We start from the raw sequence: 10873 nt of genomic DNA on the forward strand, positions 1-10873 counted from the left end.
CTTCTCTGTAACATGTAGTTGGTCTTTGTGTTTGTTCAGTCATCCAGGTTTATTAGATCCATCTTAAGTTCTTCACAATCCTCCTTAGCTCTTAACAAACTAAACACTTTTGTGTCATCAGCAAATTTTTCCACACTGCCATTCACTTCATCCTCTTGGTCATTAACAAGTATATTGAGCTAAATCACTGGAACTACTAACTTGAACTTAAGGAATTAACAGCATCTTAAATGACTTACCAAGGGTGGCACGAGCCTTTGTTCAGTATATCAGTTTCTAATGTTTAAAAAAAAATCCAGGGAGTTCCAAAATGGTGGCTATATAAGTAGAAACTACACTGACACTCTCCCAGGACAAAACTGGAATTACAAATAAAATACAGAAAAGCCCTCCTGAATAATCAACTGAAGACTAGCTGGAGAGAACCTTTACAACCAAGGACTGAAAGTGGAGCCATAGAGGCTGGTAGGAAGTGCAGAGGTGCAAAAGGGCTGGCTTGGCTCCCACAGACAGCAGCTGAAGTTCCAGAGGGATATCTCAGCAGTGTGTGTGTGTGTGGGTGGCGAGGGGGGGGGGGGGGGCGGGTTTCCTATTGAGAAATAAAACCCAACCTGGGATTCCCAGCCCAGAGCACCAGAACTGAGAAAGGTGCCCACAAAACATGTGGCTGTGAAAAGCAGAAGGGGTGCTGTCTGTGAGGGAGAGATGACTGGAAATGCAAGCAGCCTCATAAAGGGTCAGCACACAAATTCATGTGCACTCACTTACCTTGGCCTCCAGCAGAGGGAGGGCAAAGTGGACTAGAGCTGTGTGAGCAGAATCCAGGATTGGGGGCATTGGGGTTAGAGCTTGGAAGGCAGTACCCTGGTTTCCTGTACTGAGTCATTCCCTCAAACTGCAGAGGACATTTTCTCCATCAGACCTTTACCATCCAGGCAGCTTTGCCTGAAAGGGGGAAGTAATTGCCCCACCCTGTGGTCAATAGCCTGAAGCTAATCAAGACTGAATAACAATCAGACAGAACACAAGCAGAGGCAGATCTCCGGAGGGTTTGATTCTTTGCCTGATCTCCTTCTGGGCCTGGGGCTGGGACAGGCAAACCTGGGTGCACACCTTGGTTCTTTCCAAACGCACCCAGCAGAGGGAGCCACAAGCTGTGAATTGCTGATAGACCCAAACAGGGTACACAGGGCATCAAAAACAGTATCTGACATTGTCCTGCATTAGAGATTGGGAAGCATAGAAGATCTACCTAATAGAAGATCTACATAGCCACAAACCCAAATAAACAGCCAAAGTGGGGAGATAAAAAACAAGCCCAAAATGAAAGAACAAGAGAATTCACCAGAAAACGAGCTAAATGAAATGGAGATAAGAAATTTATCAAATATAGAGAGTTCAGAATAATGATTACAAGTATGCTCAACAGCATGAGAAAAAATCTAGAAACTATGAAAAAAAAAAAAGTCAGAAATGAAGAGTGACATAGCACTAATAAAGAACACGTTGGAAGAAATACACATCAGATTAGAGGAAGCCAAGGATCAGAACAATGAATTAGAAGACAGGGTAGAAAAAAAATCACTCAATCAGACAACCAAAAAGAAAAAGCAGTTAAAAAACAGAAGGACAACTTAAGGGAGCTATGGCACAATATGAAACATAACAATATTCGCATCATGGGAGTACCATAATGGGAAGAAAGTGAACAGGGGATAGAGAACATGTTTGAAGAAATAATGTTAGAAATCTTCCCTAACCTGGTGAAGGAAAAAGTCACACAAGTTCAGGTGGCATAGAGAGTCCCAAGATCCCAAATAGGCCCATGCCCAGATACAACATAATTAAAATACCAAAAATTAAAGACAAAAGAGAAAATCTTAAAGGCAGCAAGAGAAAAGTAATTTGTTACTTAAAGGAGCGCCCATAAGGCTGTCAATTGATTTTTAATCAGAAACTCTTCAGGCCAAAGGGAATGGTATGAAGTATTCAAAGTAGTGAAAAGCAAGGATCTGAAACCAAGATTAATATATCAAGCAAGGCTATCATTCAAAATAGATGCTGAAATAAAGAGCTCCCCAGACCAAAAAAAAAAAAAACACACAAAAAACAAACCTAAAGGAATTTATCATCACTAAACCAGCACTGCAAGAATTGCTAAAGGGACTACTGTAATGAGAAGAAGAAATATATAGAGAGAAACATAGGAATAAAGAATTAAGATGGCAAGGCTGCACTTGTGTACAGAACGAAGTCGTAGTGGCCATGGCAAGTGAAAAGGCGACAGGATCATGGCCTTGGGTGCAGGTATCACCCCCAGTTCAGTAAAGCCCCAAGGCCTTCATCATGGACTTCCAACATTGCCCTGGGTGCAAGACCAGGAGTGGGGGCATGGCCTCCTTTTCTGAGAGCAAGAGGGACTGGTGGGAGCGCCTCTGGCAGCTGGCCCTGGAGACCATCAACATCAACAAGGACTCTTATTTCATGAAGAACCACCTGGGCTTGTATGAATGCAAGCTGTCCCTGACACTCTACAACAATGAGGGAGCTACCTCATGCACATCCAGGGGAAAAAAACACCAGACCAACTTGGCCCAGCTAACAGCCAAGGAGGCTAAGGAGGACCCCGCCCAGCCAGCAGTGGAAAAGGTCAAGGTGGAAGCGAAGAAGTTTGTGAAGATCAGCCGCCCGGGCTATAAAGTGACCAAGCAGAGGGACACAGAGATGGGCCAGCAGAGCCTCCTCTTCCAGATTGACTATCCTGAGATCACTGACAGTATCATGCCACGCCACTTCTTCATGTCTGCCTACAAGCAGAGGATCGAGCCCCCAGACAGACGCTGCTGATGGTTGCTGAGCCCTACGAGATCATTGCCTTCAAGGTGCCAAGCAGAGAGATTGATAAGGCCAATAGCAAGTTTTGGACTCACTGGAACTGGGAAACCAAGCAGTTCTTCCTTCAGTTCCACTTTAAGATGGAAAAGCCTCCTGCCCCATCAAGCCTCCCTGCTGGGCCTCCTGGGGTGAAGCGGACACCACCCCCACTGATGAATGGTTTGCCCCCACCCCCACCTGGAGGCCTGCCTCTGCCCCCCATGCCACCCAGTGGGCCTATACCTGCTGGACCCCTGGGCCTTCCCCAGCTGCCCCTCTACCCTCCAGCACCAGTGGTCCACCCACCAACATGTGGGGTTCATACCCCTGCTCCCGGGGTTCACCATCCAGCCCCAGGAATCCATCCTCCAGCCCCAGGTGTCCAACCTCCCTTGTCTTCTGGAGTCCACCCCCAGGCCCCAGGGGTACACCCCAAGCCCCGGAGATGCACCCCCAGCCACCTGGGGTACACCCCCTCCTCCAGGGATTCATCCTCCAACTCCTGGGGTTCATCCCCAGCCTCCTGAAGTTCATCCCTCCAATTTTAGGGTCTACCCGCCCCCCCCCCCCGCTCCCATGCCCCCAATGATGAGACCCCCACTGCCCTCCCTGGGCCCTGGAAACATTCCACCCCCTCCCCCAGCCAACTGAAAAACCGACCCCTCTCATTGCAAGTCTACTTTCCTGTTTTCCTGTCTTTTCTCCCTGATCAAAATTTGGTGTTTTTGTAAAGAGCTATGCCATGTCCCTAGATCTCATTAAACAGCCTTCTTAGAAAAAGAAAGAAAGAAAGAAAGAAAGACCTATCAATAATAACCTTAAATGTAAATAGATTAAATGCTCCAATCAAAAGATATTGGGTAGTTAAATGGATATGAAAACATGACCCAATTATACGCTGTCTACAAGAGACCCACCTCAAAATGAAAGATGCACACACGATGAAAGTGAAGGGATGGAAAAAAATTTTCCATGCAAATGGAAATGAACAAAAGCTGAGGTAGCAATACTCATATCTGACAAAATAGACTTCAAAATGAAGGCCATCACAAGAGACAATTAAGGTCACTACATAATACTAAAGGAATCAATCCAACAAGACGATATAACCCTGGTAGACATATATGCACTGGATATTCGAGCAGCCAAGTCTAAAAAAACAAACAAACAAACAAACAAACAAACAAAAACAAAGCTTCTAGAGAGAGCTCAACAGCAATACAGTCACAGTAGAGAACTTCACTGGATAGGTCTTCCAGACAAAAAATTAACAAGAAAACAGTGACTCTAATGATATACTAAGAAAGAGTGACTCTAATTGAAAAGGTCAGATGGATTTAACTGACCTTTATAGAACATTTTACCCCAAAGCTGCAGAATATACATTCTTCTCAAGTGCACATGGGTGATTCTCAAAGATAGACCACATGTTAGGACACAAAACAAGTCTCTATAAGTTCATGAAGACTGAAATTATATCAAGCATCTTCTCAGATCACAATGGAATGAAATTAGAAATCAACTACAGGAAAAATACTCAAAAACATTCAAACATATGGAGGCTAAGTAGCATGTTATTAAACAATGAATGGATTACCAATGGGGTCAAGAAATAAATAAAAAACTTCCTGGTAACAAATGAAAATGAACACACAACAATCCCAAATCTATGAGACACAGCAAAAGCAGTCCTGAGAGGGAAATTCATAGCACTTACAAGCCTACTTGAAAAAACAAGAAAAATTAATAATAAACTATTTAACCCAACAATTTAAAGACTTAGAATGATAAGAAATGTCCAGAGTACATAGAACAAAGAAAATAACAAAGATTAGAGCATAAATAAATGATATAGAGAGTAAAAATAAATACAAAAAAAATCAATGAAACCAAGAGCTCATTCTTTGAAAAGATAAACAATTTGATGAACCATTAGCAAGAATCACTAAGAAACAAAGAGAGAGGACCCAAATAAGTAAAATCAGAAAAGAAAGCAGTGAAGTAACAACTGACACTGCAGAAATACAAAAGATTATTAAAAAAATTACTATGAATAGCTATATGCCAACAAGCTGGCAAATATGGAGGAAATAGACAAATTCCTAGAAAAATACACTCCTCTAAGTCTAAATCAGGAAGAATCAGAAAACCTGAAGAGACCAATAACAACTGAGGAAATAGAAACAGTAATCAAAAAACTCCCAGCAAAGAAAAGCCCTGGCCTGGAAGGTGCCACAGGGGAGTTTTAACCAACATTCAAAGAACTATCACCTACACTTCTCAAAATACTCCCAAAAACCCAAGAGGAAGGAACATGTCCAAGCTCTTTTTATGAGGCCATCATTATCCTAATTCCAAAACCAGATAAAGACACTATAACGAAAGAATTATGGGCCAGTATCTCTGATGAACCTAGATACTAAAATCCTCAACAAAATTTTAGTAAATAGGATCCAGCAATACATTAAAAAGTTTATACACCATGACCAGGCAAGATTTATTCCAGGAATGCAAGGCTCGTACAATATGCACAAATCAATGAACCCGACACATTACATAAACAAATTGAAAGACAAAAATCACATAATCATATCAATAGATGCAGAAAAAGCATTAGACAATATCCAACACCCATTTTTAGATGTTTCTTTTGATAATATTGTCTATCTTGACACCAATTTCATATTATCTTAATTACACTATTCTGTGCCACTGACCAATTTATCTATCATGATGCCATTACAGTCTATTAATTGTTAAAGTTTCATAAGAAATATTGAATAAGGTAATGTGAATTCTTTGTTCCTATTTTTCAAATTTGTTTTGGTTTTCCTAGCTTCTTTACATTTCCATATGAATTTTAAAGTCAGCTTGTCGGTTTCTGTAAAACAATATTTATAAAATGGATTTGATTGGGAATAATTTTTTTCTATTGATTAATTTGGGTGTAATCTGACATTATTAACTATATGGTGTCATCTGACCCATTACACTGGCAAATTACTGCATTTACTTAGGTAGTTTTAAGTGTACAGATTTTATACATTTCTCTAGACTTATTCCTATGTATATCACATTTTTATGCCATTTTAAATGGAATTAAAAAATTCAATAGCTAATTGTTCATTGGTAATATATAGAAACTAGAGGCCTGGTGTATGGATTTGTGCACCGGTGGGGTCCCTCCGTCTGGCCTGTGGGGATCAGGCCAAAACCAGCTCTCTGGCATCCCCTGAGGGATCCCAGATTGCAAGAAGGTGCAGACCAGGCTGAGGGACCCCACTGGTACACGATTGGGGCTGGGGAGGGACTGTGGGAGGGCTCCAGGGTTTGTCTGGCCGATCTTGTCCAGTCCCAAAGGGCTGGACTCCAGCAGCAAGCTAACCTACTGATCACAGCATCTGCCCCCTGGTGGTCAATGTGTGTCATAGCGACTGGTTGAATGAACGGTTGAACACTTAGCATATTAGGCTTTTATTATATAGGATAACTAATTTTTGCATATCAATTATGTATTCTGCAATCCTCCTAAAGTCACTTAGTAGTTCTTACAGCTTTTTTGTAGATCCCATAAGATTTTTCTATGTAAATGATAATGCCATCAACACATAGAATCAGTTTTACTTCTTCAGGAGAAAATGTTCAAGTCCTTAATCATAAGTATGAGGTTAGCTATACATTTTCCATTGATAACTTTTATCAATTTGAGGGAATTTCCTTCAATTTCTTGTTAACTATGAGCTCTAATCCTATCTAATAAAAGAGAAACATGGTAATTGGCATACGACCGCTAGCCTTCCCATTGGCTAATCAGCGAAATATGCAAAGTAACTGCCAGCCAAGATGGCGGCCGGCAGCCAGGCAGCTTGAAACTAACATGAGGCTTGTTTGCTTCAGTGACGGAGGACTCCAAAATTCCCCGCATGCGCTGCCGGCCTCTGAGCCTGCAGTTTAAACATTGTAACAAATATAGAAGCTAAACAAAACTCCAGAAACCTGCTTTCAGCAAGCCCGGGATCTCAGAGCTAGAGTTGATACAGAGTTTCGATTAAAGAACGCAAACAAACCAGATACCTTCTTTCAGCAGCGGAGGCCTCAGAGCTGGAGCCAGAGCTAAAGCTGGCCCAGAATAAAAAAAAAAAAGAAAAAAAGGAGCGGTTGGGAGCTTCAGTCAGTCTGAAAACAGCCCTCAGCCCCTCACCCAGACTGGCCAGGCACCCCAGTGGGGACCCCCACCCTGAAGGGTGTGTGACCAGCTGCAAACAGCCATCATCCCCTCACCCAGGCTGGCCAGGCACCCCAGTGGGGACCCCCACCCTGATCCAGGAAACCCTTCAGGGCAAACCAGCCAGCCCCCACACGTGCACCAGGCCTCTATCCTATATAGTAAAAGGGTAATATGCCTCCCAGCACCGGGATCAGCGGAGCCGCAAGGCCTCCCGGCACTGGGATCAGTGTGAGAGGGGGCAGCGCCCAAACCCCCTGATTGCCCTGCAGCTCTGTGTGTGACAGGGGGCAGGGCCACAACCTCCCTATCTGCCTTGCTCTGTTCGTGACAGGGGAAGGCGCCCCAACCCCCTGATCAGCCCTGCTCTGTTCCTGATAGGGGGGAGCTCCCCAACCCCCTGATCGCCCTGCGGCTCTGTGTGTGACAGGGTGCGACGCCCCAACCCCCTGATCCGCCCTGCTCTGTGTGTGACAAGGTGCGGTGCCCAACCTCCCCCACCCCCACCCCTCACAGGCCCTGCTCTGTGTGTGACGGGGTAGAGCCATAACCTGCCCATCGGCCCTGCCTTGAGTGTGAGAGTGGCGGCGCCCCAACCACCTGATCGGCCCTGGTCTGTGGGTGATAGAGGGTGGCGCCCCAACCCCCTGATCTGCTCTGCCCTGAGTGTGACAGGGGGCAGTGCCCCAACTCCCCTATCAGCCCTACTCTTTGAGTGACAGGGTGGAGCTCCTCAACCCCCTGATCGGCCCTGCTTTGTGCATGACAGGGGGCAGCTCCCCAACCCCCTGATTGACCCTGCTCTGTGTGTGACAGGGTACGGAGCCCCAACCCCCCTGATGGGCCCTGCTCTGTGCATGACAGCAGGCAGCGCCCCAACCCCCTGATTGGCCCTGCTCTGTGCATGACAGTGTATGGAGCCCCAATCCCCTGATGGGCCCTGCTCTGTGCGTGACAGGGGGTGGTGCCGCAACCTCCCCATCGACCCTGCCTTGAGTGTGACAGGGGGTGGTGCCCCAACCCCCCAATCGGCCCTACCCTGAGCGTGACTGAGGGTGGCATCACAACCTCCCAATCTGCCCTGCTCTGTGCATGATGGGGTGGCGCCCCAACTCCCCAATTGGCCCTGCTCTGAGCCCGACCAGGGGCCTCACCTAGGGATTGGGCCTGCCCTCTGCCACCCGGGAGCAGGCCTAAGCCAGCAGGTCGTTATCTCCCTAGGGGTCCCAGACTGCGAGAGGGCACAGGCCGGGCTGAGGGACCCCCCTTCCCCCCGAGTGCATAAATTTTTGTGCACCGGGCCTCTAGTTATACATATATTAGGCCACTTGATATTGTCCAAAGCTCAGAGATATGGTTCATGATTTTAATCTTTCTTTTCTCTGTTTCATTTTGTTTAGTTTCTATTGCTCTGTCTTCAAGTTCACTAATCTTTTCTTTTGTAATGTACTCTGGCTGCTTTGACATTGAGGTTACACAGGTTAAAATTTGATACTACTTCATTCTCATGGTTTGACTTCGAGTAAGTTACCTTCTCCAAGTCTCATTTTCCTCATAATAATTCAGGGGAAATAAAAGTCCTGGGAGGGTTAATTTTATGTGTCAGCATCGTTAGATTACGGTGCTCAGTTGTTTGGTCAAACAGTAGTCTAGATATTGCTGTGAAGATATTTTGTAAGTATGACCATCATTTACAATTAGTTGACTTTAAAGGAGAGTACCCTTTCTACTGTGGGTGGGCCCCATCCAATTAGTTGAAGCAAAAACCAAGATGTCTGGACAAGGAGGAATTCTGCTTCAAGATAGAAATCTTGTAACATAGAAATCCTGCCTGAGTTTCTATCCTATCAGGCTGTCCTGTGGATTTTGGACTCAAGGCTGCAACTCCAACTCTTTCCTGAATTTCCAGCTTTCTGGCCTGCTCTATAAATTTTGGACTTGCCAGTATCTGCAATCACATGAGCCAATTTTAAAAATAAATTTCTCTAACTGGAACAATTATCATGATCAGTTATTTTGTTCTCTCCCAGTCTCTTTCCTATACTTTCCTTATCATGTATTTAAAATTTTAAAATAAATTATTGGTACATAAAAACTAATAATATAAATGTTGCAAATAACTTAGGTGTGTGAGATTGCCTTCTATCATTTGCAGGTTGTCTTCCATAAGCTGCAATATATAAGAAAGTCTTTAAAATGAAATAAATTTTCTCTTAAAGTATGGCAATTTACAAATTAAACAAGTACATGTGTGTAGGTTCAACAGTGGAGGCCTATGGGGAAAGTGGCAGATACTATTTTCCCATGAACTTCAAATTTTTACATTTATTTTCTATACAGGGCTGCCCTGAAATTTTCTTACTCCACTTCCTTCACAGAAGCAGCCACTGGGGTTAGTGAAAAACTTGGGGGTCAGAGCCAGAAAATTGAAGTAGGGGGACCCAATAAAATGGCAGAATGAGGTTGGACTTATAACGAAAGAAAAATCAAACCCCCATTTTTATACTAAACAATCCAAGGTAATAGTTATCTACTCAACCAAGTAGGATATAATAGCTTGACTTTCCCCTCTGGGCCCTAGAAAATTAAGTGGTAAGAGGAATCTTTTAAACTAGAACTTTCTCTGCTGAAAATATTTTAGTTTTTCCTCTTACATTATTATGTACACCATCACCATAACATTAAATCCTGGTATTCTTGGCAGTGTGTTTTTAATAGTAAGCATCTATGCAGATGAAGTGTGACTTCCACATTATGTGTGGACCTTCACCCTATCAACCTATTTGCTCAAGTAGATGTATGTATTAATTCCATTACAGGACTATAACTTACACAATGGATGAGCTCTCATCACTTTCTGTAGACAAAGGGACTTAAGAACCAGGAGAAAAGGCAATAGTATTCATTCTAGTATACATGCATAACTTATAGCATTGGGAAATAAATGGGGGATAATTATAGGAAAATATTAGAAATTTAATTTATCTAGTGTTTCTTTTGTTTTGTTTTTGTAGTAGATTTAGGAAATTGAAGTGTGTAAGCCAAAGCAGTTGAAGTTTTAAGTCCTAGGAAATTCTGATATATGACTATTTTAGACACATAAAAATTTAAATTTCTTGCTCTGAAAAGAGACACATAAAAAAAAAATGGGAGTAAGAAAAGAGACATGCATAATCCAAGAATGAATTTTAAAATGGTGCTTCATTTACTCATTTAACCTTCATGATTTGATTCCTGCTATGAAACTGGCACCAGTAAACACTGCATGAGCCATTTTAGAAAAAAATTCAGATGAAAAGCTTTGGTAGAAAGGGACCTATACTGTATATTAATTGGTAAATGTCATTTCTCTAAAACTTTTGACTTTATGTGTTTATTAGCTTTTTATGACAGTTTCTAGTCTCCACAGTTGAGTCGTTATTTTTGTTTTTTAAAAAAAGCCAAAATTCATGGAATAAAAAATATAAAAGAAGACTAGTTTAATTTTGAAATTATAGATATTCCAGGAAACAATAAAGTTAACACTTTTGGATCACTTTCATGTTCACAGGAAAATATATTCCACCAAATATGAACATGAAGCAATATTACCTAGAATCCATTAATAGTTTTGCAGCTTTATTATAAGACTGAGATTTTATTATTCCCACTATAGCAGAGCATTTTATGAAAATGGCTTTAAATCTCAACAACTACCCTTGAATTCATGCCAAATTACTTTTTACCCCCAATCAGTGGACTGTACCATTAAATGAAAATATGAAACTTTGAAGA

At 42.7% G+C, this 10873-nt stretch overlaps 1 pseudogene across 1 annotated transcript; it reads left to right on the plus strand.

Annotated features, from left to right (window-relative positions):
* The first annotated feature begins 2346 nt into the window (after positions 1-2346).
* On the plus strand, positions 2347-3525 carry LOC308521264 (splicing factor 3A subunit 2-like; annotated as a pseudogene). Its single transcript has one exon. The product of its transcript is annotated as a splicing factor 3A subunit 2-like (transcript).
* The last annotated feature ends 7348 nt before the right edge of the window (positions 3526-10873 follow it).

Source organism: Myotis nattereri, assembly GCF_964212035.1.
Source record: "Myotis nattereri genome assembly, chromosome: 1".
NCBI lineage: Eukaryota > Metazoa > Chordata > Mammalia > Chiroptera > Vespertilionidae > Myotis > Myotis nattereri.